Source organism: Osmerus eperlanus, chromosome 19, assembly GCF_963692335.1.
Source record: "Osmerus eperlanus chromosome 19, fOsmEpe2.1, whole genome shotgun sequence".
Taxonomy (NCBI): domain Eukaryota; kingdom Metazoa; phylum Chordata; class Actinopteri; order Osmeriformes; family Osmeridae; genus Osmerus; species Osmerus eperlanus.
Genome location: NC_085036.1, coordinates 4,518,569 through 4,535,595, shown reverse-complemented (window position 1 = coordinate 4,535,595; position 17,027 = coordinate 4,518,569). Strand labels below are relative to the sequence as shown.

General features: G+C 42.2%; 1 protein-coding gene across 2 annotated transcripts in view; it reads right to left on the bottom strand.

The window, feature by feature from the left end:
* The window catches only part of erg (ETS transcription factor ERG), a 95,151-nt gene extending 86,069 nt beyond the window's left edge, over positions 1 to 9,082 (bottom strand). The window contains exon 1 of one of the 2 annotated variants that reach the window (XM_062485071.1): positions 8,939 to 9,082. The gene's annotated coding sequence lies outside the window, so the exon portion shown is untranslated. The remainder of the gene's footprint in view (positions 1 to 8,938) is intronic. The other variant, XM_062485074.1, reaches the window with a different exon arrangement.
* Positions 9,083 to 17,027: the final 7,945 nt, after the last annotated feature.

Genomic DNA, 17,027 nt, shown 5'->3' with positions numbered 1-17,027 from the left:
TCTTTCCATCTTTTGGCATATTTCTTATTGTATTGCTGACTGTCTATACCAACCTTCATACAAACCGACTGACCTACCCTACTATTGACACACCCACCTACATTTTTTATCATTATTTATGTGGGGTCAGATGGCTGCGCGGTTAGGGAATCGGGCTACCAATCTGAAGGTTGCCGGTTCGATTCCTGGGTGTGCGTGACGTTGTGTCCCTGGGCAAGGCACTTCACCCTACTTGCCTCGGGGGAATGTCCCTGTACTTACTGTAAGTTGCTCTGGATAAGAGCGTCTGCTAAATGACTAAATGTAATGTAAATGTCTAATACAGTGGCGAATATCTGCTATCAATTTTGAGGGGGGCAATTATATGACATTTTCTCAAGAGCAATTCCTGAGGGGGACACCAAAATTACTGCTGTAACACATAGCCTAAATTGTAATATGTTAAATGTATATTATTAATATTCTATTATATATATAATATTTCCTTATGTTTACAGTGATGTATTGGGGCGGACAAATGCAATTTTTCCCAGGATGGGGGGGTCGTGTCCCCCCGGGATTTCCGCTTATGGTCTAATAATTTATTCTTACTTTACCTATACACCTGCCAAGCGACCGATCACCCTACTTACCCACCCTCATAGCATCCTAAGCATATCTTTTAGACTTCCCATCTTTCTACAGGGGTCTATCTGACAGCCAGTCTAACTGTATTTCTCTGGCTGAATGCCCGTCTCCACATACTTCCACAGTTATTAAACAAAATATGCTCATCATGTCAATAGAGAATGTTCCAAACAGAGGAAAACTGTATCGCTTCCACGGGTTTAGCAAGGAAAGCGGAATTCAAGCCTGGAAGAAAAATTAGAGCCTTTTCAGGCTTCATGAAAAGCTGTAACAACATCATTGTCTTGACTCCACCAACATATACAGTACACTGGATATGTCTGGTGCTTGCGCACAATAGTATTCAGCCTCTCTGGTGACCCGAAAACCGTAAAAAAAAATGCACAAAATTACTTTACTTTACAAATGTTCTTAAAACATATGGTAAATATGGAATCTATCTAGCACTAGAACCGTTAGGGGTCAAATGAGTCTTGAGACAGGGACATTGTTACTGACAAGTAATGATCGCTAGATGGCGCTTTTTGCACGGAGCTAAAGGACAGTAAGCTATGTCATTCTGGATAAGAGCATCTGCTAAATTACTAAATGTAAAAATGACTAAATGTCATTGAGTGGGCTGTTATGTAATGTTAGGCAATAGTATAAAAAAAGGAACTTTGATTGAAAGGAGGTGAAGGAGGAAGTCGTTGCTCGAGTGGAGACAATAAAGTATGGCCGGGTTGTGCCGAAAATCCACTCCCTGTCAAATCTAACTCTGCTCGTGAACGCGCGCACACTGTTTCTGCATTGCTGCGACTCGCTTGCTTATGGAGTTACTGTGCTATTCACTGTTCTTACTATTTTATAAAAATATTTTTTTATTATTATTATTCTTTATTGGTGTCCCTTAAGACAACATTTAGTTGTTTTGTTAAAGAAAATAATTGTGGTTTGTTTGTGTGGGCAACACATAGGCCTATAATGTGCACTTTTCTTGAGTGTAATCTTATTTGTCTATAAATACGTTAGTTTATACAAAGTAGGCCTATAAGCCCTTACCGCCCCACGTCTTATATTTGAAAGTGCGTTTATCATCTAGACAATATATTTATAGATAGCTGTATATAAAGTGTTTGGTGCCTGCCGAAGATACACCCCCCCTCCCCTCCATCACTATTTTGAGACTTAAAGGTCTGAATCATTTTGGTAGCTCATGTTGACCAGTAGACTGTGCCACAAAAAGTATTTCTAACCCTAATGATACTGAGACCTACGTGGACCTTTCTGCAGAGTTTGATACGGTTAACCACCAGATCCTGCTCTCCAGACTTTCTGAGATGGGCATCACTGGCACTGCACTCCAGTGGATCTCATCCTACCTGTCGGGAAGATCCTACCAGGTCTCCTGGGGAGGCAAACTGTCAGGCCCTCGCCAGCTCTCCACTGGTGTCCCACAGGGCTCCGTCCTTGGACCCCTCCTCTTCTCTCTGTACACCACCTCACTTGGACCAATCATCACCTCCCATGGCTTCTCCTACCACTGCTACGCTGACGACACGCAGCTGTACCTGTCGTTTCCCCCGACCGATCCGGGGATCTCAGCTAGGATTGAGGCCTGCCTCACAGACATCTCTGCCTGGATGACCGAGCACCACCTCCAGCTGAACCTCGCCAAAACAGAACTTCTCATCATCCCGGCTAAACCCTCCATCTCCCACGATCTCTCAATCACCCTGGGATCTGCGACGGTGACCCCTTCACCCTCTGCCAGGAACCTTGGGGTTACCATGGACGACGAGCCCTCACGGCCCACATTGCTGCAGTCTCCCGGTCGTGTAGATTCACCTTCTACAACATCCGGAAGATCAGGAGATACCTGTCTGAGCACTCCACCCAGCTGCTAGTCCAAGCACTTGTCCTCTCCAAGTTGGACTATTGCAACTCGCTGCTCGCTGGTCTCCCAGCATGTGCAACCCGCCCTCTTCAGAGGATTCAGAACGCAGCGGCCCGCCTGGTCTACAATCTACCCAGACGCTCCCATGTTACCCCGCTCCTCATCTCTCTCCACTGGCTACCCATCATGGCCCGTATCAGATTCAAGACCCTGGTACTGACCTTCCGAGCAGTGAACGGGACTGCACCTGTCTACATCAAGTCTCTCCTGCAGCCTTACACCCCCACCCGTCACCTACGGTCTTCTTCAGACAACCGCCTGGTGGTCCCACCGCTCAAGAGCACTCGGTCCCAACACAAGCTCTTCTCCTGTCTGGCCCCCCAGTGGTGGAATCAACTCCCCACCTCCATCAGAGACACTGACTGTCTCTCCACCTTCAAGAAAAGGCTCAAGACGCACTTGTTCCGGGAGTACAACGGTACTTAGGAATGGTTCGCTTGACCCGATGTTAGTTTCCTCAAGGATCACAATGACTCTTGCTTAGAAACTTGTTGCTCTTGTGGTTAGTGGTAACTGATTTAAATTGTTGTACTCGCTCTGATATATTGTTTTTATTATTGTTGCTTGCTTTTTCCACAGGTACACTTGCACTTATAGCGGTTCATGTTGTTTAATTGTAACTTGTTTAACTACATGCTCTTATGGTTCTTCCCTTTGGCACTTACTTTGGTTGTTCACAATGTGTGCTTCATGTTTTGGCTACTCGCAATGTTTTTGTGGCTATCTTGTTGTTATGATCAGTGACCTATGCACTTTGTAAAGCTCTCTCTTGGAAGTCGCTTTGGATAAAAGCGTCTGCTAAATGAATAAATGTAAATGTTGCACATTCAACAAGCCACACAAATGGAATCTAAATCTGTCTCAATTCTGTGTATTTTACACAAGATTTACACCAGATAATGAAATACATTTTATTTAAGAAAGAAAAAAACTGAAACATAAGGGACAAACATAAGGGACAGACGAGTCTACTGGTCAACATGAGCTGGGGGGGGGGGTTATCTTCTGCAGGCACCAAACACTATTTATATACAGCCAACTATAAATATGAATATTGTCTAGATGATAAACCTAAGGCATTTTCCAATTTAAGATATGGGGCAATAAAGGCGTATACTTTGTATGTATTTGTATGTATGTATACTGTGTATTTATAGACGAATAAGCTAGAGAAAAGTGCACATTATACGTGTCGCCACAATTCTTTTCTATAACAAACAACAACCAAATGTTGTCTTAAAGGACTTATTCTCAAGAAACAGCGAAACATAGGCTAAATTGATTACGAAGTGAATCAAAAGGCTTGAGCAACATGGGTTCTGGACTGCTCTGCACAATGTCTGAGATTTTGTGTTTTGGATTGCTCTTTAAAAGGCTTGAGCTCATCATAGGTTCATAGGCACCAAAAATGAACGTTATTTAATAAACGCTGCAGCGTTTATTTGAAGAAATACGGTATATTGGGAAACCACAAAGACTGTGGCTCAAGATACCGCAAAGACTGTGGCTCGAGATATCGCAAAGACTGCGGCTTGTGTGTTCTGGATTACCGCAAAGACTGCGGCCTGTGTTCAGAAGGGTTTTATTACTTATAATATTGTTTTTATTGATTTTATGTAAAGCACCTTGAGCTGCAATTCTTGATTGAAATGTGCTATATAAATAAAGTCTTATTATTATTATTATTATAATAGCAAACTCCACAAGCAAGATTTTCTTTACAACACCGGCCAAATAGAGGACTCACAGAGCCCAATAGTCTGTCTGTCCGTGTCTCTAATTATTATAATTTATAAGCCTTATATGAAAAAATACAGGGTGACAAACCACACATATCTATGAACAGTCAAGAAAGCAGTCCTGGAATTTCATGGGTGCGAAGACTTATATTTTTTTAATCTTTACTGGGGTCAAATGACCCATGCTAGGCACTTTTAGTGTTGGGTGTATATAATTTGTATGTAATATAGCCTGTGTGTATAATACTAGATGCTTGATAGATCAAATTCAATTGCAAATGCCCAATAACATTCAAGACAGTGGCAAAGTTAGAAATTAAGTGAAACTTACCTGGGCAGCTGGTTAATCAAGTGTGAGTGTTGAATTAATGAGAATTTCATTAGTTAGTCTAAACTCCAATTATTTGGGCAAGAACTCAGACTGTCATAGGTAGATTGCTTCAGAACAGTTCACAACAAGGTCCAACTTTAGATAGTCAAATCCTGACCTATTGAAACCCTCCCACAGAATAAACCAGACCACGGTACTGTGTGGTAGATGAAATAGCAGGGATACATTAGCAGCTCATATATCTCTATGTTTCCAAACCAATCTAATAGAACACGTCCACCTTTCAGTACTCACATCTGGATCAAGATAACCTGATCTATAAATGCACTGATGCTGCCGGCCAACGAGGTGAGTCCAAAAGGGTGTGGGCGGTGAAATTGTGATTACTTGCAGGTGTAGCTCTCCCTCATGTACTAGCTCACGCACTTACTTACTCACTGTTCCAGTCTGTTCACGCGAAGTACATGACACATCTATTGCTGGACTTGTTGACCTTTCTTTCTTTTTTTTCCCATGTGGAGACTAAGAAATACCTTAATCTTGCCATTAGCTCAGTGACAGCCATATACATATTTTTTTATAATGCTGATGGTTTCAATCTATCAGCAGCTGTATGAGTACATCTTGCGTAAATATCAATGTCCATATTTTCTCTTTGTGTGACATTGAGCAACTTGCAAGTTTGACCTTTGACATTGATATCAGAGGTAAGAAACGTAATGGGGCAGCATAAAAGGGCAGACCTCAAAGCTCGATTGGCTTTGAGGATCATTATGTATGCGTTGCAACGTTGGCAGCTACATTAGTAAAAGTTGTGAAAGCTACATTGGTCAAATCTACTGTGGCATTTTGATAGTCAGGACAGGAGTCCATATTCAGAATTTTGATCCAGTCGAACACGATAATCCCAAATTTCCAAGCTTTGGATGAATGTTGTACCAATAGCAACAAAAAGGATAGATAAAACATACTTCAAAATTGGTGTCCTAAAAAAACATTTACATCACTTGTTAGTTTCCTTAGTGTGAGTATCGTTTGGTAGCTGCCCTAAAGACAGCACTGATAACTGACCCGTAGACTAGTTAGCCCATGGTTATAGATCCAGCAGTTAGCAGCTTTACCTGCAATTTAAAGGATTTAATGGGCGAGGAGCGACCTGTAAAGGATACTTCTTAACGCCTCGAGCAAGCCGCAATCGTAGTAAAGCTCTGGCCCCTCTGGTGTGCACGCAATCAGCCACAACGCAGCACCGGGCAGGAAATCTAAAATTAGGTTTTACTACCTATAATGGAACATTTACAGGATGGTTTAATTTGCAGTCTCTGGCCGAAGAAACAGCAGCTTGTGAAAAAACAAAACAAAGATGGGCGCGGGTCACTCCGTGTTCGTCTGGATGTTTGCTATATGGGCAAGATTGATAAGAAGGCATCGGTGTGTTTAATATAACTTACTAGGGGTTGCAAAGCTGGCATGAATGTGTGTTACGGATATAAACGCATATACATGCTTACCCACACACATATGTTTTAAATTAGGCGGCCAGGCCTGAGTGTTGAATGTGTGCTGGCCAAATGTGGGGTTTATCAGCTCATTCCTTACCACTGGTTCAGCCAGGCCTGGTCTTTATGATCGACTAAAGCACCATTCCTCCACTTTTATACGGAAGCCGCTCACATTCTAATGTGTCACAGTGACTTTAGTAATGGCTGCGACACTGCTGCTGCTTTACTTCACAAACATCTAGTGTAGATTCAAGTGTGTGTGTGTGTTCTCACACCAAAGCACACTGACACACAGTACAGTGCTTTGACTGCATCTCTGGCTGTGAGGATCCACTTTGGACTGACAGCAATGACAATGTGCTGTCTGTGTTCCCACTCACTCACTCTCTCTCACACACACACACTCGCACACACAAACATAATAGTCCATGAGTATTCACACATGATCCCACACACTACTGACTTGTCATGTTTTCTTTAAATGTATCATAGGTCCTTCCCATTGGCAGAATCAGTGAAAAGCATGAGAACATTCAAGAACCATATTTGTAACGAATACTGTTTTCATGTTTCTATATTCAAACAAATGGCTCATCGTAAACTAAGTAAATTACAAATAAAACCATACATTAAAGTATTTATACTCTTCTTTTTAAATTCAATGTTGGCTGACTGTGTCTGTACATCTAACTTGGTAAGTGATCGTAGCACAGTTGACTTATTGACTGAGGACACGCCCTCTCTCCCAAATACAAACTACAGCCAAGTCAGCTCTCAAAAGTTCTCCTGGGGTTGTCTAGGTGTTATCTAGGTTGGTTAACACTTCAACCCCATCAGACTCAATCCACATTTCACAAATCAAACTCCTCAGTTCCCTTCCTCTGCTGAGTCTGATACAATCTGGTGTGTGTGCACTCCATTCTGACCAACAGAGAGCACTGCTGTAATCAGCACTGGAAGGCTCAATCCAACTCTATACACACATCACACCTGCCACATGGATGGGTATAGTCAAGGATGTTTAAGGAATGCAGTGCATCTTCTTAAGAGCTGTTCACAGTATCTAAAAAACGATTGTATAGCAAGTGGTTAGGGGTTATAAGTGAGGAGGCAAGTTGAAAATGTACGTGGTCAGCTGTCCTTGCCAGGCACAGAGACATTTTTCTAAGAATGTAGAAATATATGCACACCTTTAACAATAAATATGGTTAACGTAACACCACTCACACTCTTTCAAGTATCAAGTTAGAAATGGTGTACTGTAGGTGTGAATGAAAAAAGATTATGCCATATGAACTTTGTAAGATCACTTCTTTCAGACAAAAGAAAAAGAGCTGCAGGGTAATTTTTCAGCTAAAATCTAATATAGAAAAGGTGACACTCGATCCGGAAAAGACCTGGCAACCCAACAGCAAATGTTGCCTTTGGAATGGTGATGTAAATTTTGATATGACAGAGGAGCAAACCAGATGTTGCAAAAATGATCCTCGCCACATAAATCACTGGGACATGAGCTTACCAAACAGAAGCAAACTGTTTAATTATGCCTATAGTCAAATCAATGACACAAACATTCTTGTTTAGTGGCAAAATGTAGAAGGAGAGGTATTGTGACACAGCACAGTAATTAATACATAATTTGTAAAATGTAAAAAAAAAAAAAATTCTAAAAATAGAAAGTAACCATGGCCACTATTTATACTAACTAAAATGTTTACTTACATCAAACGATGTGATTATTTCTTTACCAAACATTACAGGTCTACTGCCAGACTTAACTGCCACACTCATAGTAGCTCAGAAGAATAATGTGATACTCAAATGTCAGTATTAGTAGTGCTAAAAATGGCACTGCCATGCTACAGTAAATAATATACTGTTTTAATTTTGTCCACAATGATTGAAGTTTATGGTCTTCAGACTATTATGTTATCAATTTAAACATTCCATTACACTACAGGCAGTATTGTCTATAATGTACTCAGTTGCCATATTCTCAGAATGCTTGCAGTGACAGAACTACTATCTTCTGGAAGATTTAGCAAAATGTTATTGCTTATAATTTAGAATAACTATGATGTAACAGAGAGAAGATGGTAGCTTTGATAAAATAATTGTTTAGTGTTGATTAACAATAAATGGCTCTCACAGCAAAACAACCTAGCTGGTGTGAGGTTTGGTAGTATCAAACTAATTATATGAATATTGAGGGAATGTATGGCTGAGTGGGGAAGGGTGGGGCCATATGTGTCCCAAAACAAGTCAATGTGAAAGTAAACTAACTCAATTACTCAACTAAATGAACAAAATAGTGTAACTGCAAGTTGGTGTTTAGAACTATTTATTGTACTGATATCGTGTAGCCTACTTCAAAAGCTGTGCACGTAGTCTATACCTCCATCCCGCAAATGAAGTTTCAATGACGCATGGTTACAATTAAATATCTTAATTTTAACACTTTAGACTAACTGTTTCACTATGTTTTTATGACTCGTCGACTAGTTTAAAACCGTGGCATATTTGAAATGTGTCTTAACAAAGAATCCATGCGCGCGTATACAGTATAGGCTACTGTCAGCTGTCCATCACAGAAGAACCTCCAAATAGCCATAGAACCAGCAATAGCGTCACATTACCTCCGGTATCGTTATTTGTCTTCATACCAGCCATCCTGTCACCAGATCTAGCCTACATTAAAGGGATCCGTTCTGAAGAACATTTGCATGCTGTTTAAGTGAACAAAGCGACGGTATATACATTCATCAACTTTGTTCAGATAAGTTGTAATAACAATTTGACTTACGGTTCGGTATTATACTGTGTCGTCAATGGTGGTGATGAAGTTGTCGGAAAGGTGCAGGAAAAATAAATAGGCATTCGTTTTATTGTCTGGTGAACTGCTTTGGTAACCTACGTCGCCGGTCGCCAGGCGGCATCTACTAAGAACTATACCTCACAAGAAGGCAGACCCCTAATACAAAACGCCACTATTAAATGTGCGCACACGAGAGAGCTAGTGAGAAAGAATGAATGTGTTCAAATTATGTGCTATTTGAGGAGGTCAGCTGTCAACTTGGGGGTAGCATCAATAATTTCAGAGCTAACACTCTACTTTCCGGCAAAGTGCTGTATTCCTATATTGCCACACAGTGAATAATCACCAATTAATTGTAGGAAAATAATTATGACTCCTTGGTCATAGCTGTGTGATCTGTGTCCCTTTTTCTTCTGCTTTAAAAAAAAAAAAGCTGATGGCTTTGAATGTGCATATTGTATATTCCATCAGAAGAACAGTAGGACAGCTTGTCTATTGCAGCAACCTTTTGGGAAACTTTCATAAAAACTCTTTATTGATGTAGTTTAGAGATCTCACAATACCAGTAGAAATGTCACAATGACTGCATGAAGAATAATGACCCAACAGTAGACGTTATTTCAGTTTTGCCTGCTCCACATTAAAACAACAACATTCAGGGTGGGGAAATTACTCAGGATTGGGTATTGCTATTTATTTTTTAGATTTACTACCTGAACATATCAGATTCACAACCGGAATATCATTTTTGTGATACACTTTTGAAATGACGATTAGATGTTTGATGTAAACATTACCTTTGCCTAAAACATGATCAAAACTATTATTATTGACCTTTCAGGAAAAAAAAGTTGAAGTCTAACAGTGAAGATGGAGCAGGAGATAAATGGAAAAATTGCAAGCGAACAGGCTCAGAGTCAGAAAATGTGTGTTGGAAGACTATTGTATTTATTGTATAATAGGTGGGAATTACATAAAATAAGAATAATATTACATTTAGAAGAAAGAGAGAGAGAAAGTATAAGGGAGGGACAGATAGAGGGATGCCGGATGGTGGGGAAAATAACTGAAAAAGAGAAGTTGAGAAATTGAAAAACCTAAAGTTAAAGTGGAGAGTGAAGATTTCTGGTAAATGGATACATTTTCATGTTGGAAAATAATCTTAAAAGAGTGCCAATAGCCTTGCTTGCAAAAGACTGGCCCCCAAATTGTCTTTTAACTATTGTTATTTACATTTTACATTATATTTGATACTAATCATAAACGTTTGATTTTGAAAGTGAACATTTGTGAAAATGATTTATTAGTTGATCAAATAGTTAAAATCTGGATCAAGAATATGATAAATATAACCGAATATAATGCACAAGCAGATACATGAGGAAATGATTATCCACTTCAGCGCAGAAGATTCTGTTTTTAAGGTTTAAAGTTCTGCCATGAAAATACAGGTGTTTTTATTTGCAAAACAATACCCCTTCTGCAGAACCAATGAGCCCTTTTGGTGACAGTTTTGGAAAGGGTGCAGCACACAGAAGTTTGCTTGTGACGGAGGGGTGTTTTCAATGAAAGCTGAGTTATTTTAGCTCCAGACATGTTTACATTTCTGTGGTCTAGTCTCTAACTTTCCCTTTTTCCCTCTTTTTTCCTCTCTCATTTCAGAATGCTGCACCACGAGCTAAGGCCCAATCCCCTCTGCAACCAGACATTCCATCAGTCTGCCAGAAAACGGGAGAGAAGGAAAAAAAAGGTAGAATATGAAAGAAACACACAGAGACCCCCAAGTCTGGATAAAGGGAGAAGGTTTGGGGCAGGATGGCCTTTGACTTCTCCTCCTCCTTCGCTCTGTCATCCTCAAACCTCTCTTTGGATACTTATTCTACCTACTTACTGTAGGCCCAAACACAGTCATTGGTTGCACATCAGATGTGTGTGCATCAGAAGTCCATTTCATTGGATTTCAAAAGGATTAGAATTGTATGCAGTATTTTAAATATGAGAAGACATAGGCACTAACTGCACAACATTAGACTACAGAAAACCTTCAAATCTTTCAAATGTCGTACTAGTTGTGGATCATTTGGGGGACAATAAACCTCAAGGAGTGCTTTATTAATTGGATACATAAATTGCTACCGATAGTTTACAACACAAAAATGCACAAGAGATAAGTATTCAAGAGTATAAAATGAAATTAGCAAGTTCATCCAATGGCTACCTTCCATCACACCTTCTCAGAACTAGACTAGGATTGACTTTACTCTGACCGTCAACATGAAGCAACCAGGGGATGTTCCACTTTAGTCAAATCATGGAAATAAACTTCAACCATATGTACATAAAGAATGCATTTTTGCAAGAACATTCTTCCCTCTGAACAAACAGAGGAGTAATAGTTAAGGGATTGAAACCCTCCCAAAGGTGGCTTGAGGCTTCCAGAGAGCAGAGCAACAACCACATGGGATGAATGACATCTGAAACAGACAAAGTACCCAGAAGCTTTCATGACCTTAGTGCAGTCTGATATTCACATTCATTAAGATTTTTGTAGAGGTGGTTTGTCCATCTGGCGTAATATATCAATTTTGTTGACCTGTGTCAATCGACTACTGCAGAGCTCTATTTGTTTGAAGCTCCAAAATTATAAATACATAAGATAACAAATAGTTTAGTAGGACAGCTAAATAAGATCTTAGTTGTTGTATGTATCTAGTTTTTTGTATTGAATTCTGACATTCAAGTCTTGGGACACCCCAACAAAACCACAGGGATTTAGATCTGCAACTGTAGCTTTACTTAACTAAGCTCAAATGTTGCTGACATTGTGGTAGTAGTAGTCATATCTCAGTACCTGTGTCACCCATAATTACTGTGATGGTTGCTGATCCTAATGTACTACTGTGCTTTTCTGGGTTGAGTGATGGGGACTTGGGTGTGTGTGTGTGTTTGTGTGTGTGTGTGGGTGACCTGATCATAGCCCCTGGGACACGTCCCTCTCACCTCACCCAGATGATACGTGTGGTGTCTGAAGAGAGAAAGGGAGAGAGCGATTGAGAGACATAACCACCACATCAGGGCCTGCCTTCCTTCCACTTACGAGGGAAAGGGATTTCTGTCTGTGTGTCTGTGTGTGAGTGATTGTAGTGGATTGGAGAAGAGGTGCAAAAAAACTCCCAGCCTCTTGCCATTTTGTGTTCTCAGATGGAGAATGAGAGAGAGACAAATGGGGTAAAAGGCAAACGGGGGTGGGGTGGAGAAAGAGCAACGTCGAGTCTAGACAGGGAAGATTGGATTGAAATCTGGAAGCCATTGACTCCAACTCAATACTCAGGGTTGCCTCTCTCTCTCTCTCTCTCTCTCTGCTGTGCCTCAGTCAGGGATCACATTTCACTGCCTACTTACACATGAAAAATTGTAACATCATTTTTTAACCCGACACAAAACTGGATGGGGGTAGACTGGTTCTGAATAAGCTGTTGTACTCAAGAGACAGCTTCAGAGCTTTTCGACTGGGCTGTGTTTCTGTCAAGCAAACCTTTTGTTTTTGTGAATGTCATAGGTTTTCTATGGTGGTATCAGTAAACGTAGTCATGTATTGTAGTTATACATGTGTATGTACACACTCTCTTCGCCAAGAAATGTACAACACAATACATTTTCATTTTATTATTGATGGCTGTCTGAGTATTGCTTTTGGCATGACTCTTTTCTAAAGAATATTTAGACAGCAAAAATGTATTGCAGGGTTAGGCTTCTTGATCTGACCAGCAGAGGGAGCAGTGGCCAAGCAAATGCAGTTTACTGTAAAATTAAATCACTTCTCACTCAAGGAAAAAGTTGGTAAAATTATACTGATTTGTATCATTGTCAATGATTAGTATAGCTGTCAGTACCCACTATGCTTAAGTTATATAATAAGATGGACGAATGCCTCCCTATGGTTCTGCTATTTCGGTTTTATGCGTCTACCCTTTATGGAAGAAATGGAATGGGTATAGCTCAGTGGTAAAGATTTGGACCCCCAATCAAGATGTATCAGGTTTGAATCCTGGTTATCACTTTAGATATAAGCATCTGCTAAATGAACACACGTAAGAAATGTATGACAGGTGAAACTGTCACAGCTCAAAGTTTTGAGATCACTCATTCTTGAAGAAGCCTTCAATACAGCGCGTGACTTCCTAATAGATAGAGCGTTACAGTATCAATTCGACAAAGTGTACTAATACTTCAGATCTGTTACACATGCATGGAAAAACTATCATGTGTTTTGTTCACAAACTGTGACTTGAAGTCCTTGACTTCAGGACTGAGTGTCCTGAGTGTGCTGAGTGTCCTGAGTGTGCTGATTGTGTTGAGTGTGCTGAGTGTCCTGAGTGTGCTGAGTGTCCTGAGTGTATGTTGCTTGTATGACTCAGTGAGAACTGTCTCAGATTTTCTGATTGTAGACACAAACAACAATGAGGATCTAATGAAGTTCATGAATCATTACAGAAGTTCAGGAAGTGTACAGGTAGTGGTTTAGCAGAAACAACTTAATTTTTGACAGTATAGTTCTGCTTCATAATGACTTTCTGCCCGAGAAAGCATGCTATGTTCTCCATCATTCCCCCAAATAACCGAGGACAAGCAATGTGATATAGATGTCGAGGTATAAGTATGGGCAAGCAATGCCCTCAAACAGCCGACCAATGTGTCAGTCAGACTTAAAGTCAGGGGCGGTTCTACACGGGGGCCTACAAGGGCCAGTGCCCCTGTAAAAATGTTGTTTTTCTTCTTCTAGTAGTCATCATGAAACGAGGAAGGGACATTGCAGCCTTTTTTTGCCCCAGTAAATAAAAAAGTGAGAGAAACATATCAAGGTATTGAGAGAGCTGAGGAGCTGGAATAGGGAGAGCCAGAGCCGTTTGTATGATTTAAAGCAAAATTAAAGTATTTAATGTTTAAATATCATTTGTTTCTGTTTTTTAATGTGCCCCTCTGATTAAACACTGGCCCCCCTTGGCCCCCCAGTAAAATTTGTCTAGAACCGCCACTGCTTAAATTAAATGTAAAACTAGACAGGGTACAATTTCTGGGGAAATTGTGGGGTGTGCTTGCGTCCGTTGCAGATGGAAATCGATTATGAGGTCGAAAGGATTAAATGAGCGAAAACGAGACACAATTTCCCCTCATCTGTGAAATGCCTATGGCAAGCTAACTAGTGCTAGCGCAGGGCATGTTAGCCGTTTTCTCAAACAGATTGACTTCAAGTTTAGGCTGTAGCATTGAAGACAGCGCCGCACCACACAAGCTTGAGTTTAAATTAGGGCTGTCAAGCGATTAAAATATTTAATCGCAAATAATCGCATTATTTCATATAGTTAATCGCGATTAATCGCAAATGTATTCAATTGATTTAATCTGTTCAAATTTTACCCCAATAAAATATTTATTTGTTAGAGTTTTATTCACTCACACATACTCTGTACAATATTGAACATACAAATTGTTATATATTTAGGAAATGTAATCTGAAATTTAACATTGTCAAGTGTTGTCTGCCGTATATTACCGTAGCAAACTCTTCTGCTGTACGCTGTTGCTGTTAACCCTGCTGCTGCTAGCTGTGTGCTTTGCTTGCATGTGATATTTTAGGTTGGAAGTACTCCGGTGATAAATGAAGCCTAGCGCAAGTTCAGTCAGGCAAGACCGATCCCTGCACGCTGCTCCAGGTCGGAAGCGTGCCAGGAAGTCACGCCGTCCAGAGCTCCTGGATTCGGACGCTGGCGCATCTGCCGGCCCTGCTGTTGGTCCATGCCCGCCTGCGGTCTCTGGAGAACGCTGTGGCTTCTACCTCCGCTACCGTGGTGCCCTCTCCCATGGCCGCGCCGCCTGCCGCCTCCCGTGTGCCCATTGAAGAGCCGCTGCACACCCTGGCCTCTGCTGTAGCTGCTCCTTCACTAGGTAGGCCTTACATCCCTTCTGGGGCTGAGATTACTCCCCGATTGAGGTCCCACATCCTGCAAGGCAGGAATATTAATTTAATCCTGTTGATCCTCCCCTCGCCCAAGTGTGACGCTAGCACCTCCACCGGCGATCAATATAGCACGGTGCTCCGATCTGCTGACCCTAGGTTGGCAAGGGACCTGTCGATTGGGGAGTTCGTTGTTGCTTTCGGGATTTTCCGCGAGGTGGTGTGCTCCGTGTTTCCTCAAAGACGGCAGGAATTAGACGGGTACCTGGCTCTCATTGGGGAAGTGAATCTGCGCTACGGAAAAAAACTCTTCTACATATACCATAAAGGGTTTTCCAGCAAGGCTGCTCTCCACGTCTCCCGTTCAAATGTGTTGTTGGACTGGTCCGTGCTGGATACCGAGCTGCCGTTTACCGGCAGTTCCTGGCGTAAACGGGCTCATTCCCCTCGAGCCTTTCTCGCTCCATTCGTGGACCATGCCATTAAGCTCATAAAGCTGGCAGGGCCCGTAGCTGTTCCCCCTCTCATGTCACTGGCCCTAGATTAAACGAGCACTCCCTGCAGGCATATTTAGAGTTAGCTAAGGGTTATATGAGAAAGAGATTGGCTGCTTCCACCCTTAGGTCGTTCGATTTCGCCTGGAGAACGTACGCCATGATCTGCCTATCTCTGTCTGTTCCGCTGGTACCTGTGTGTGTTAACGTGGTGTGTGCTTTCATGTGTCACTGCACTGATGTTCTCCACTTCCAGCCTCACTACATTAAAGGTCTGGTTGTATCCAATTCAATGCCAGATGCCTTGCTCCTTCGTTCCCCAGCCTTTTCACTAATCCTGCAGTCAAATTACTGTTCAAAGGCATAGGCAAAGTTTTCCTCGCTGAAGTAGATGATAGACTCCCTTTCACTCTGTCTATTTTGCATGACATGCTTTCAGTGCTCAGACGTGGTTGCTTTTCCCCCTACATCGACTCCCTCTTGGATTGTTCGTTTTTAATGGCTTTCTATGGGTTTCTACGGTGCGGGGAATTCACTACTCGGTCAAACGTGTTCAATCCTACCACTGACGTGTGCTTTTCTGATTTAACCTTTCACCCTGAATTCTTTAATCTGTTTCTCAAACATTCTAAAACCGGCTCTTGCACTATCGTCATTGCTCACACGGGGGGTCCTTTCTGTCCTTTCTTATCGATGCTTAGATACGTAAAGATGAGGGCCCCCTCTGGTCCACTCTCCCCCCTCTTTATAAGCCCTGCCAACAATCCCATGTCACAATTCTGGACCGCTGGTCTTCTTCAGCGTACTCTTCATACGTTCGTCCGGATTCTGCTGCCATCATCGAGGCCCAAAGATCGCTACGGCCTTGATGGCTCTCTGTGAGTATTTGCAAATAACTGGTGGTCAGTGGCGTTATCGTGTCTCGCGTTAACTGTTCTGTGTTTGCAGGCTCGATGCAAACGTTGCGGATACAGCTACTCGGCCTTATGTATGTAAACAGATGGTCCCGGGTTCCTGCCTCCCTGGCTATCACAAAGTCACGAGGGCGTCGGTCCTCCAGCCAACAAAGGCTTATCTGCACACAAGGACCTCTGTCCTCCAGCTCACAAAGGCTCATATGCACACGAGGACCTCTGTCCTCCAGCCAACAAAGGCTCATATGCACATGAGGACGTCTGTCCTCCAGCCGGCACAGGCTGTTCACACAGACTCAAGGGCGTCGGCCCGCTAGCCTACATAGGTTCATCTGTACACGGGGACGTCGGTCCTCCAGCCGGCACAGGCTGTTCACATCGATTCAAGGGCGTCAGCCCTCTAGCACACCTAGACTTACGTACGCGGGGACGCCGGTCCCCCAGCCGGCACAGGCTGTTTAAATAGACTCAAGGGCGTTGGCCCTCTAGCCTACATAGGTCATGTACGTGGGGACGTCGGTCCTCCAGCCGGCACAGGCTGTTCACATAGACTCATGGGCGTCGGCCCTCTAGCCGACTAAAGCCGCCAAAGGCTATCACCTGCATACTCGAGGGCGTTGGGCCTCAGCCGGCTCAAGCAAACACCGACAGCATGAGGGTGTCGGCCCTCCAGCCAACATAGCTCATTCATGCACTAGGGCATCGGCCTCTGG